Source organism: Callorhinus ursinus, unplaced genomic scaffold, assembly GCF_003265705.2.
Source record: "Callorhinus ursinus isolate GAN/ISIS: 27379988/994484 unplaced genomic scaffold, GSC_fseal_2.0 scaffold6, whole genome shotgun sequence".
In the NCBI taxonomy this organism is placed as follows: Eukaryota; Metazoa; Chordata; class Mammalia; order Carnivora; family Otariidae; genus Callorhinus; species Callorhinus ursinus.
Window position 1 is genome coordinate 64101477 of NW_027397068.1, and position 12446 is coordinate 64113922.

Below are 12446 nucleotides of genomic sequence, written 5' to 3' on the forward strand. Positions count from 1 at the left end.
AATTTAAAGGAACCATTAATTTCATGCAACAACATCATTTCAACATTAGCTTTTCAGGGGAAATAACAGAGACATTACATTTATTTTTTACTTTTTTTTTTTTAGGATTTTATTTATTTATTTTAGAGAGGGAGAGAAAAAGCACAAGCAGGAGGGACAGACGGAGAGAGAGAATCTCAAGCCGACTCCATGCTAAGCACAGAGCCCAATGTGGGGCTCGATCTCACTACCCTGAGATCATGACCTGAGCTGAAACCAAGAGTCAGACGCTCATCCGACTGTGCCATCCAGGCACCCTGAAACATTACGTTTAAATGTGTTTCAAAAGATAATCCATACCATCTAATTTCAATAATGATGGAATGGAGGCAATGTGGCATATCTTTATCTAACTGCTCTTGATAAATCCTTGTGCCAGAGACTATCTTCACATACTGCCCTCTATTTCCTAAATTAGTTCTGGCCAAAACTCTGTAAACTGATGTAATGTGTCAATTCTAGGTTGAGGCAGTTAAAAGCCAGTGCTTCTCCATCTCTCTCTTCCTGCTTCAATAATAATGCTGGTCACATTTTGAGATGGTAGCTTCACAATATGGAGGGAATATGGGTTCCTAAGCCACTGGATGGCTTACTACTGAACCCCACTGAACTCTGTGTAAGGAAGGCAGGAATCTCTGTTGTGTTATACCACTGATATTTTACGATATTACCACAAAACAGCCTAATATTATTGTGGAAATAAAGGCCACCCAAGGAACGCATGGGTGGCTCAGTCAGTTAAATGCCTGACTCTAGCTCGCAGCTCAGGTCTTGATCTCAGGGTCATGAATTTGAGCCCTTGCAATGGAGCCTACTTAAAAAAAATTTTTTTTAAATAGATAAATAAATACCACTGAAAATAAGCAGAGTCTATTTATTAAGAGCTTGCCATAGCAAGGGAGTCAGCCAGCCACCATCTCTTTGGCAGAGATTCAAAGGCAGGCAGGGGAACTGCTTTAAATTGAATAAAAGGGAAGACATCAGGTATGCTCTGCCACAAGAAAGCTGGCGGCCAGGTAACTTGAAGCAGGGCAACCTATGTGATTGGTTGGGGGGTATATTTGTCTTTCCCTGGTTAGTACTGAGTTAGAGGTTGGCAGTTACTGACCAAGAACTGGCTGTTTGGGCCTATTGCTACTGAGGCTGTGGGTCACAGTTCTATTTTCATGTATGATCTGGCCATTGTCTAGCTGCCTATTTAGTCTCTCATTCTCCTAATACAGGAATTGGTACCTAGAAGTGACATGCTACTATAACAAATACCCTAATATAGTATAGAGATAGTAGTGAGGCAAAGTGCTTCAAGGAAAGTGATACTGGGGGCTGGAAAAATGAAGAACCATGTTTTACAGTGGCTAAATATTTGATAAAGCTGTTGTCTGTTATAACTTACAAGGTGACAAAGAGTCTACTGAATTTGTAGTTCTATAAAAAAGAGTTTGAAAAAGAGAATCTTAGAAGTGTATGTTGGCTGCTATTGGCTATTTGGCGAAGTATTATAAGTAAATGACAAGGTCAGAAAAGAAGCAGCTGATTTGCAAACAGAAATAGGAAGGAACAGACAGAATTCAGAAATTTAAAGTCTTGTTGGAATGCAGCTTGCTTCTAGACCCCAAACAGGAAGAGATGGAATTAAAAGGCTGAGCTCAGATGCCCGCTGGCATCTCTCAGCTGACTAAAGTACCTCAGTGGTAAGGGATAGCCATCTCTCAAATAACCAACTGAGTAGAGAAATGGGAACCCTCAAATCTTTGGAAGAGCTTACTAACACATGTGAACTTATGGTTATGGACACATGGAATTGACTAGAACTACATCAGAGTAGTTCTAGAACTAGTACTAGAACACATCAGAGGCTTACTAACTTTGAGGAAATGACTTTGTTAAAATTTTATTTACTTATTTATTTTTAAAGATTTTATTTATTTGACAGAGAGAGAGAGACAGCCAGAGAGGGAACACAAGCAGGGGGAGAGGGAGAAGCAGGCTTCCCTCAGAGCAGGGAGCCCGACGCAGGGCTCGATCCCAGGACCCTGGGATCATGACCTTAGCCGAAGGCAGACACTTAAGGACTGAGCCACCCAGGTGCCCCAGTTAAAATTTTTTGTAAAAAAAAAACCACTCAAGCTGAGACTAAAAAAGCCTTTGACTATTCACAATTTAAACCCCTGGGGCTCCCAACTTCCATGAACCATATTCTAGATGAGAAGAATTGCACCTTCCAAAGAGGACTAGTCTCCCAAAGTTCACACTTCCCTATGTGGCCAAGGATGATAATCAGAAAAAGAACCCCAAGGAGGTTCTTGGAGGGAACTATGGCCAAGGGTCACAGAGAACAATGAATGAGGGAGTTCTTTCCATATAATTGGATTAAGGCCCAATTAAGGAAAATCCCTACCTCCAAGGCTGGCTGCTTTCAAGACGTGCCTATGGAGTTATCAAAATTATTACAGATCAGCGATTGCTGCTATTTCCTATTCTTCTCCTTTTCTAACAGTAGTGCTTACTAAGGCCCTGCCATTCTTGTTATACCACTGTGTACTTAGTGGGAGTGAATGAGTGAGAAGAGATGGAGAGGAGGACAAAGAGTGAGAGCAAAAATAACTTAAGTCTCTGGACCAAGAGGAACCATATTTGTACCTGAAGGGCAGATTACTGGACATACGGGCCACAGGGCCTGTGAATCTAGCTACTGCTGCTTAGGGCCCAATATTCTATCAAAAGAATAATGTAATACTATGAACATCTTTCGACAGTAAGTACAGTGTTTTCTTGATTCTAAGAGACATGCTTTTCCATATTCCAGTATTTCTGAAACTGAGTATATACAAAAGTCAATATTTATTTATTTTTAAAGATTTTCTTTCTTCTATTTTAAGTAGGCTCCATGGCCAGCATGGAGCCCAAAGCAGAGCTTGAACTCACTACCCCTCAAGAACTTGAATTCAAGACCTGAGCTGAGATCAAGAGTCAGATGCTTAACGGACTGAGCCACCCAGGAGCCCCTTTTTATTTTACTTTTAAATATTATTTTTTATCAAAGATTTTATTTTTTAATTTATTTTATTTTATATAGAGAGAGCACCCGAGTGAGCGGGGGGAGGGGCAGATGGAGAGAGAATCTGAGGCCAACTCTGCATTTAGTGCAGAGCCCAGCACAGGGCTCAATGATCTCATGACTATGAGATCATGACCTGAGCTAAAACCAAGAGTTGGTCGCTTAACCAACTGAGCCACCCAGGCTTCCAAGATTTTAACTAATTTCTACACCCAATGTGGGGCTCAAACTTACAACCCCGAGATCAAGAGTTGCATGCTCTACTGACTGAGCCTGTGAAGTGCCCCTTAAAGTCAATATTTAAAGAAATTTTGCCAGCTCCAAAGCAGAGAAGTTCTGCAACAGCAGACAGTGCACAGAGCTAATTTGACCATAAATAAGAGGTGAAATTTCCTTGTCATCTCAACTCTGTGTGTGTGTTTTTAAGTAGGCTCCATGCCTAGCATGGAGCCAATGTGGGGCTTGAACTCACAACCCTGAGATGGACACCTGAGCTGAGATCAAAATCTGACGCTTAACCGACTGAGCCACTTATGTGCCCCCAACTGTGTTATTTTCAATTGGCAGCACCACATATGGTTGAATCTAGACCCTTGATTAATAGTCAAATGTCTTTTTTTCAAAAAGATTCTATGATGTAGCATTTTGTACTCAAGCAATGCAATTAAAGGTATAAAGAATTGCCAAATTTAGGTGAGATCACAGAATTTTCAAAGGTAGGAGAGATTCATAAAGTACATGTACTCAGACATGAAACAACTGTCAAAGTTGTCTGAGTTATCATCATCAAATGTTCAATTTCCAGCAGTAATTCATTCAGCTAAGAAAAAAATAGTTTGAGCAAAAAGAAAAGACAAAACCCCAGTATTCTTCAATATGCCTCAAAATTATACACTCAATCATAAAAAAAATAAAAGTAGCATGTCCCCATGTTATATATTAACTACCGCAAAGCCCAAAGAAATTCAGCCTCATTCACATTCAGAATTTCTCCAGAATGTTTTCTGAATGTGAATAAGGCTAACTCAAACTTTACTGCCATTCAAAAAAAAAGGGGGGGTCTACAATTGACTGGATAAATGTATGCTACTGAAGGTTAATAAAAAACTATGTTTAGGGGCGCCTGACTAGCTCAGTCAGTGGAGCACATGACTCTTGATCTTGGGATGTAAGTTTGAGCTCCATGATGGGTACAGAGACTACGTAATTAAAAAAATTTTCTTAAGAAATATTACTGAAAAAATTAACTATAGGGGCACCTGAAAAAATTAACTATAGGTGGCTCAGCCGGTTAAGCGTCTGTCTTCGTCTCAGGTCCTGATCCCAGCATCCTGGGATCGAGCCCCACAGCAGGCTCCACGCTCAGTGGGGAATCTGCTTCTCCCTCTCCTTCTGCCCCTTCCCCTGCTTGTGCTCTCTCTCTCTCTCTCTCAAATAAATAAATTAAAAAAAAGAAAAAATTGACCATAAAAAAACTATGTTTCTATTTCTTTCCCTGAAATACTGTTACTAAATAGATGGTTTTAGACTTACTGTTTAGAATTTCTTGAAACTGAGAAAATATGACAATTCAGCCTTATTTTTCTAAATAACTAAATATTGAATACATCATGTATATGTACCATAATTTATCTATCCCCTACTCATGGGCATTTAGGTTGTTTCCAATTTTTGCTATTATAATGTTTCAAACATTGATAACTTCAATTGTATTGGTAATATTCTAGTTCTGAGGATGGGTGGAAAGTTCATGAATTTTTTTTATTATGATCATAGCTTACACGTATATAACATATTACTTGTAAATATCGCTAGTTCATTAAAAAATAAAACAATAAACTGTTGTGCAAACATTGTTGAGCATTTCCCTTAGGACAAATTCCCAGGCACTGGGTGGCTTAGCTGGCTAAGTGTATGACTCTGGATCTCAGCTCAGGTCTCGATCTCAGGGTTGTGAGTTCAAGCCCCATGTTGGGCTCTATGCTGGGCATAGAGCCTACTTAAAAAAATAAATATTTATATATATTTATTATATATATTTATTTATATATATTTTATAATAAAAAAAATTCCCAGAACTGGAATTATTGCATCAAAGAGAATGCATACAGGCATATCTAGTTTTATTTGGCTTCTCTTTATTACATTTCAGATACTGCATTTTTTTTTAAAAAACAAATTGAAGGTCTGTGGCAACCTTGCCTTGAACAAGTCTATCGACGCCATTTTTCCAACAGTATTTACTCACTTTGTGTCTCTGTGCCATATTTTGGTAATTCTTTAAGTATTTCCCAAAACTTTTCATTATTATTATATTTGTTATGGGGATCTGTGATCAGTGATCTCTGACACTATTACTGTAATTGATTTGGTATACCATGAACTGCACCCATACAAGACAGCAAACTTGATGATGTTGTTCTGACTGCTCCACCCACCAGCCATTCCCCCATCTCCTCAGGCATCCTGATTCCCTGACACACAACAATATTGAAATTAGACCAATTAATAACCCTATAATGGCCTCTAAGTGTTCAAGTGAAAGGAAGAGTTGCAGGTCTCTTGCTTTAAATAAAAAGCTAGGGCGCCTGGGTGGCTCAGTTGGTTAAGTGACTGCCTTCAGCTCAGGTCATGATCCTGGAGTCCCGGGATCGAGTCCCACATCGGGCTCCCTGCTCAGCAGGGAGTCTGCTTCTCCCTCTGACCCTCTTCCCTCTCGTGCTCTCTATCTATCATTCTCTCTCTCTCTCAAATAAATAAAATCTTTAAAAATAAATAAATAAATAAATAAAAAGTTAAAAACGAATAAGCTTAGTGAGGAAGGCATGTCAAAAGCTGACAGACCAAGAGGAACCATATTTGGACCTGAAGGGGAGATCTCTGAAATTGAGTATATACAAAAGTTAATATTTATTTATTTTTAAAGATTTTCTTTTTTCTTGTGCCAGTTAGCTAAGTTGTGAATGCAAAGGAAAAGTGTTTTTGTTTTTTTTTTTTAAGATTTATGTATTTATTGATTTTATTTTTTTAAAGATTTTATTTATTTATTTGACAGAGAGAGACACAGCAAGAGAGGGAATACAAGCAGGGAGAGTGGGAGAGGGAGAAGCAGGCTTCCTGCTGAGGAGGGAGCCTGATGTGGGGCTCCATCCCAGGACCCTGGGATCATGACCTGAGCTGAAGGTAGATGCTTAACGACTGAGCCACCCAGGCGCCCCAAGATTTATGTATTTATTTTAGAGAGAAAGAATGAGAGTGCGAGCAGGGGTAGGGGCAGAGGGAGAGAATCTTTCAAGCGGACTCTCCACTGACAAGGAGCCTGAGGCGGGGCTGGATCTCACATCTCATGAGATCATGACCTGAGCCAAAACCAAGAGTCAGACACCCAACTGACTGAGCCATCCAGACACCCCAGGAAAAGTTTTGCTTTTTTTTTTTTTTAAGATTTTTTTATTTATTCATTTGAGACAGAGAGAGAGCATGAGCAGGGAGTCCATGTGAGGCTTGATCCCAGGACCCTGGGATCATGACCTGAGCCGAAGGCAGACGCTTAACCATCTGAGTCACCCAGGTGCCCTCCTCCTACTGGAAAAGTTCTTAAAGGAAATTAAAAGTGCTACTCCAGGCGTGCCTGGCTGGCTCAGTTGGTACAGCATATGACTTGATCTCAGGGTTGTAAGTTTGAGCCCTACATTGGGTGTAGAGAGTACGTGAAAATAAAAATCTTTAAAATAAAAAAATAATATATCAAAAGTGCACTCCAGTGAATGCATGAATGTTAAGAAAGCGAAATGCCCTTATTGCTAATATGGAGAAAGTTTTGGTGGTTTGTATTAACAGATCAACCAGCCACAACATTACCTTAAGCCAGACTAATCCAGAGCAAGGCCCTCCCTCTCTTCAATTCTGTGAAGACAGAGAGGTAAAGACGGTGCAGAAGAAGCTAGCAGAGGTAGGTTCTTGAGATTTAAAGAAAAAAGCCATTTCCATAACATAAAGTGCAAGGTGAAGCAGCCAAGTACTGATTTAGAAGGTGCATCAAGTTATCTAGAAAATCTATCTAAGATAATTAATAAAAGTGGTTCCACTAAACAACAGATTTCCATTGTAGGTAAAACAGCCTCTATTGGAAGAAAATGCCATCTAGGCCTTTCATAGCCAGAGAGAAGTCAATGCCTGCCTTCAAAGCTTCAAAGGACAAGCTGATTCTCTTGTTAGAGGCTAATGCAGCTGGTGACTTTACCATTCCAAAAATCCTAAGGCCCTTAACAGTTATGCTAAACCTACTCTGCCTGTGCTTTATCAATGTAACAACAATGCCTGGATGACAGAACATCTGTATACAACATGGTTTACTGAATATTTTAAGCCCATTGTTGAGACCTACTGCTCAGAAAAAAAGATTCCTTTCAAAATATAACTGTTCATTGACAATGTATCTGGTCACCCAAGAGCTCTGATGGAGATGTACAATGAAATTTATGTTGTTTTCATGCCTGCTAACAAACATCTATTCTGCAGTCCATGGATCAAGGAGTCATTTCAACTTTCAAGTCTCATTATTTAAGAAATACATTTCATAAGGCTATAGTTGCCATACAAAGTGATTCCTCTGATAGATCTGGGCAAACATTTTCCCGACAGGTTTTCCATTTCCAGAAAACCTTCCTGCAATGATTCACCATTCTAGATGCCATTAGGAACATTTATAATTCATGGGAAGAGGTCAAAATAGCAACATTAACAGGAGTGTGGAAGAAGCTGATTCCAACCCTCATGGCTGATTTTGAGGGGTTCAAGACTTCAGTGGAGGAAGTAACTACATATGTGGTACAACCTCATGATAAAACTCTAATAGATGAGGGGTTGCTTCCTTATGGATGAGCAAAGAAAGTAGTTTCTCAAGATGGAATCTACTGCTGATGAAGATGCTGTGAAGACTGTTGAAGAAATGACAACAAAGGATTTAGAATATTATATAAACTTAACTGAGTTTCTTAACTTAGTTGAGAAAGCAGTGGCAAGCTTTGAGTGGACTGGCTCCAATACTGAAAGAAGTTCTACTGTGGTTAAAATGTTATCAAACAGCTTGGTGTGCTACAGAGAAATCATTCATGAAAGGAAGAGTCGATCGATACAGCAAACTTCACTGTTGTCTTATTTTAAGAAACTGCCACAGCTACCCTAACCTTCAGCAACCACCAACCTGATCAGTCAGCAGCCATCAACATGGAGGCAAGACCTTCCACCAGCAAAAAAGATTATGACTTGCTAAAAGCTCAGACGATGGTTAGCATTTTTTAGCAGTAACTTATTTTTTAATTAAGGTATATATATTATCTTTTTAGATGTAATGCTACTGCACTATCAAGTAGACTACAGTATAGTGTAAACATGACTCATATGCACTGGGAAACCAAAAAATTCATTTGACTCGCTTTATTATGATATTTGTTTTATTGCAGTGGTCTGGAACTAAACCTGCAATATCTCCAAGATATGCCTGTATTTAAAATCCTGACATCTGAATTGCTAAAATCAAAAACACAAGAAACAACAAATGTTGGTGAGGATGTGGAGAGAAAGGAACCCTCCTGCACTGTTGGTGGGAATGCAAACTGGCACAGCCACTGTAGAAACAGTATGGAAATCTCTCAAAAAGTTAAAAATAGAACTACCATTAGATCCAGTAATTGCACTACTGGGTATTTACCCCAAAAATACAAGAACACTAATTCAAAGGGATCTGTGCACCCCTATGTTTATAGCAGCATTATTTATAATTGCCAAATTGGGAGCAGCCAAAGCATCCATCAATAGATGAATGGATAAAGAAGACACAGGGCGCACATACACACTGGGATATTATTCAGCCATAAAAAAAGAAGGAAATCTTGCCACTTGCAAGGACATGGATGGAGAAACAGACCCTTAATTATAGAGAACTGATGGTTACCAGAGGGGAGGTGAGTGGGGGGATCGGTAAAATAGGTGATAGGGATTAAGGAGTGCACTTGTGGTAATGAGCACTGGATGATGTATGGAATTGTTGAATTACTGTATTATACACCTGAAATATAATACTGTAAGTTAAATACACTGGAGTTTAAAATAAAATACAATTTTTGAAAAAGGGGAAAAAAATAAAAGATATGCCAAAAAAATAAAATGAAATAAAATTCTGACACTTAATGTCAGACTGCCTTCCAGAAAGGTGTACTAATTTATAATTCCAACCAACCAACAAGATATGGTCAACACTGGCATTAACAAATCTTAGTTTGGGGTGCCTGGGTGGCTCAGTCGTTAAGAGTCTGCCTTCAGCTCAGGTCATGATCCTAGGGTCCTGGGATCAAGCCCCACGTCGGGCTCCCTGCTCAGCAGAGAGCCTGCTTCTCCCTCTCCCTCTGCCTGCCTCTCTGCCTACTTGTGCTCTCTCTCTGTCAAATAAATAAAAATCTTAAAACACACACACACACACACACACACACACACATCTCAGTAATCTTTGCTAATTGTAAACGTGAAAATTCAAATTAATAATAAGTAAAGAGAATTTTTAAAAGAATTCTTCAAAAGCTATTTTGCTTTGAAACACGCTAACTCATGTTTACACTGGTGCCAGATTAATCTTCCAAATAAATAGTTTTTTTTTTTTGAAGATTTTATTTATTTATTTGACAGAGAGAGACACAGAGAGAGAGGGAACACAAGCAGGGGGAGTGGGAGAGGGAGAGGCAGGCTTCCCGCTAAGCAGAGAGCCCGATGTGGGGCTTGATCCCAGGACCCTGGGATCATGACCTGAGCCGAAGGCAGACATTTAACGACTGAGCCACCCAGGCGCCCCCCCCAAATAAATAGTTCTGATCATGTCACCCTCAATGACTCCTTTACATTAGTGGTTAGAGAGCTCTGGAGTCAAACTGCAGGGTACAAATCCCAGTTCTACCACTAACTGGCTGTGTAATCTTGGTAAGTTGTGCCTCAGTTTCTTCATCTTCAAATGTGGGCAATAATGGTCCTATCTAATTGGGTTATTTTGAGCATTATGCCCAAAATACAGTTTAATACAGTTGACCCTTGAACAACACAGGGCTTAGGGGTGCCGACCCCCTATGCAGTTGAAAATCTGAGTATAACTTTTCAATCACCCAGAACTTAACCATTAATAGCCTACTGTTGACCAGAAGCCTTACTGATAACATAAACACAGTTAACATATACTTTGTATAAGTATTATACCGTATTCTTACAAAACTTTTAACTTTTTCTTAGTTTTTTTTCAGTATTTCTAGGTTATACAATTCATGTTTTTTCAAATTGTTGCAAATCTCCAAAAAATTTTCAATATATTTAATGAAAAAAATCTGAGTACAGGTGGACCCGCACACTTCATATCTGTGTTGTTCAAGGGTCAATGGTGTATGTCAAATGTTTAGAATAAATGCCCACTGGGGACGCCTGGGTGGCTCAGTCGGTTAAGCATCTGCCTTCGGCTCAGGTCATGATCCCAGGGTCCTGGGATCGAGCCCCGCATTGGGCTCCCTACTCCACGGGAAGCCTGCTTCTCCCTCTCCCACTCCCCCTGCTTGTGTTCCCTCTCTCGCTGTGTGTCTCTGTCAAATAAGTAAATAAAATCTTTAAAAGAAAAAAACAGAATAAATGCCCAACTCAATAATGTCAGTCAGTTATCTTCTTACCTCTTTTCACTCCCTCACCCGGACTCTCCCCAGGGTACCTTATACTCTAACCAGGCCAAACTACCTGCTCTCAGCTGTTGTACCTGTGCTTTTCTACCTTCATGTCCTTAATCATCCTGTTTCTTCTTGGGAGAGATCCTGCCGTATTTTTTTTTTTTACAGAAATTATATCCAACTTTTAAGGATTCACATGCCGTCTTCACAGATTTCATTGAACTGCCTGTTTGTTAGCCTTCTCTGAACTGTAAATGCACTTTGCATGGTCAAATAAAACCTATGTTTTTGCCCTACTCTTGTAGTTGTCTCATTTTTCCTACTAGATCACAAATTCATAGAGAATAGGGTATCTTAAATATATATATCCCACCCCCCATACACACTCCAGGTGAGGAAATGGATCCAGAGAGATAAACTGGCCTAAGTTCACCCAGCCAGCTGGAGGTCACACTAGAAATAGAATCCACACATCCTGAACTGGCCCAGTGCTTTTCTCATCAGAACCTGCATCTTGAGTTTCCTAAAGGCAGGGACCATGACTCACTCATTCTTTTAAGGAACATTTAAATTGGTTAGACTGAACAGACAAAACCACCATTTCTTTGAAACTTCAGACCTTCATCAAATATGTCAGCAAACCCAAACAGTTTTTGTAGATATCTCATTCAACTTGGGGGAAAACCAGGTACCATTACATAATAAGATTTCAAAGTGTTACCTCGGGTATAAAAAAAGATGGCCTGTCTCAGAGCTTTGACTAAGTCAGTTATGAGAATAGCAACAGTAGTAATATGTACTGTTTCTTTCTTAGTAGCATACAGTCTCAGTTGCTTAGACAGCAATATTCAAGACTCTCTTGCTTACTGATGACATTTTCTTCAACTTGCTTTCTACAAAGCTGATCAAAAGTGAAAACTACCACTATATTTTATTTTATGCTGAAAAATGCCATGTCCACTTGATAAAAATATTGTTCAATGACTAAATAACTTTGTGGTCTACAAAAAAGCCACTAATCTAAATATAACATCTAGAATGAAAACTAAATACCCAGAGTTGGATCTATTCCAAGGCTATATTTATAGAGAATAACAAGGACTATTATTAAAAACAAAACAACCTATAGAAAACAGGTATCATACAAAAAAAAACTTCTAAATTTTTTCATACCAAAAAAAAAAATGTAGAAGTACTTTTTTTATTTGCTTTTGGAGAGTGGCAAGGCATATTCAATAGATATTCAAGCACAGAAAGAATGTGCCTTCCCCAGCATGTGCCACGATCCAGTTTCTTGCAGCAGCATCTGATCAGGAGAATACAATGCCGCTACTTTTACTGTTAAATCAGTCAAATTCCTCCACTGCCTGAGGGAATCAACTAGCTCATTTTACCTGCCTATGAACATTTTATGGAAAGAAATAACCCTACTTAAATCACAAATGTAGCTACCTTAGCAGAGAACATTCATTCCAATTATAATGTCCTACCTTTTCTTCCTCATGAAGGAAATCTGATAAAGAATTTTAATCTTCAATAAATAATCCATAAAGGCCTGACAAGCTTCATGATCCTGGGTGAAGTGACACAATATTTGTGTGTGAGACTGTATTTATTTACTTATTCCTCACTAGATTTATGAATAACGTCTACAC

The 12446-nt window shown here is 39.1% G+C and overlaps 1 protein-coding gene across 4 annotated transcripts in view; it reads right to left on the reverse strand.

The window, feature by feature from the left end:
* Positions 1-12446, reverse strand: part of LATS1 (large tumor suppressor kinase 1) — a 50127-nt gene that overhangs the window by 36560 nt on the left and 1121 nt on the right. Inside the window, exon 1 of one of the 4 annotated variants that reach the window (XM_073894077.1) lies at positions 12282-12298. The exons of the other annotated variants lie outside the window; for them this stretch is intronic. The gene's annotated coding sequence lies outside the window, so the exon portion shown is untranslated. Of the gene's footprint in view, positions 1-12281; positions 12299-12446 lie in introns of those variants that run through there. 4 annotated transcript variants of the gene reach the window in all.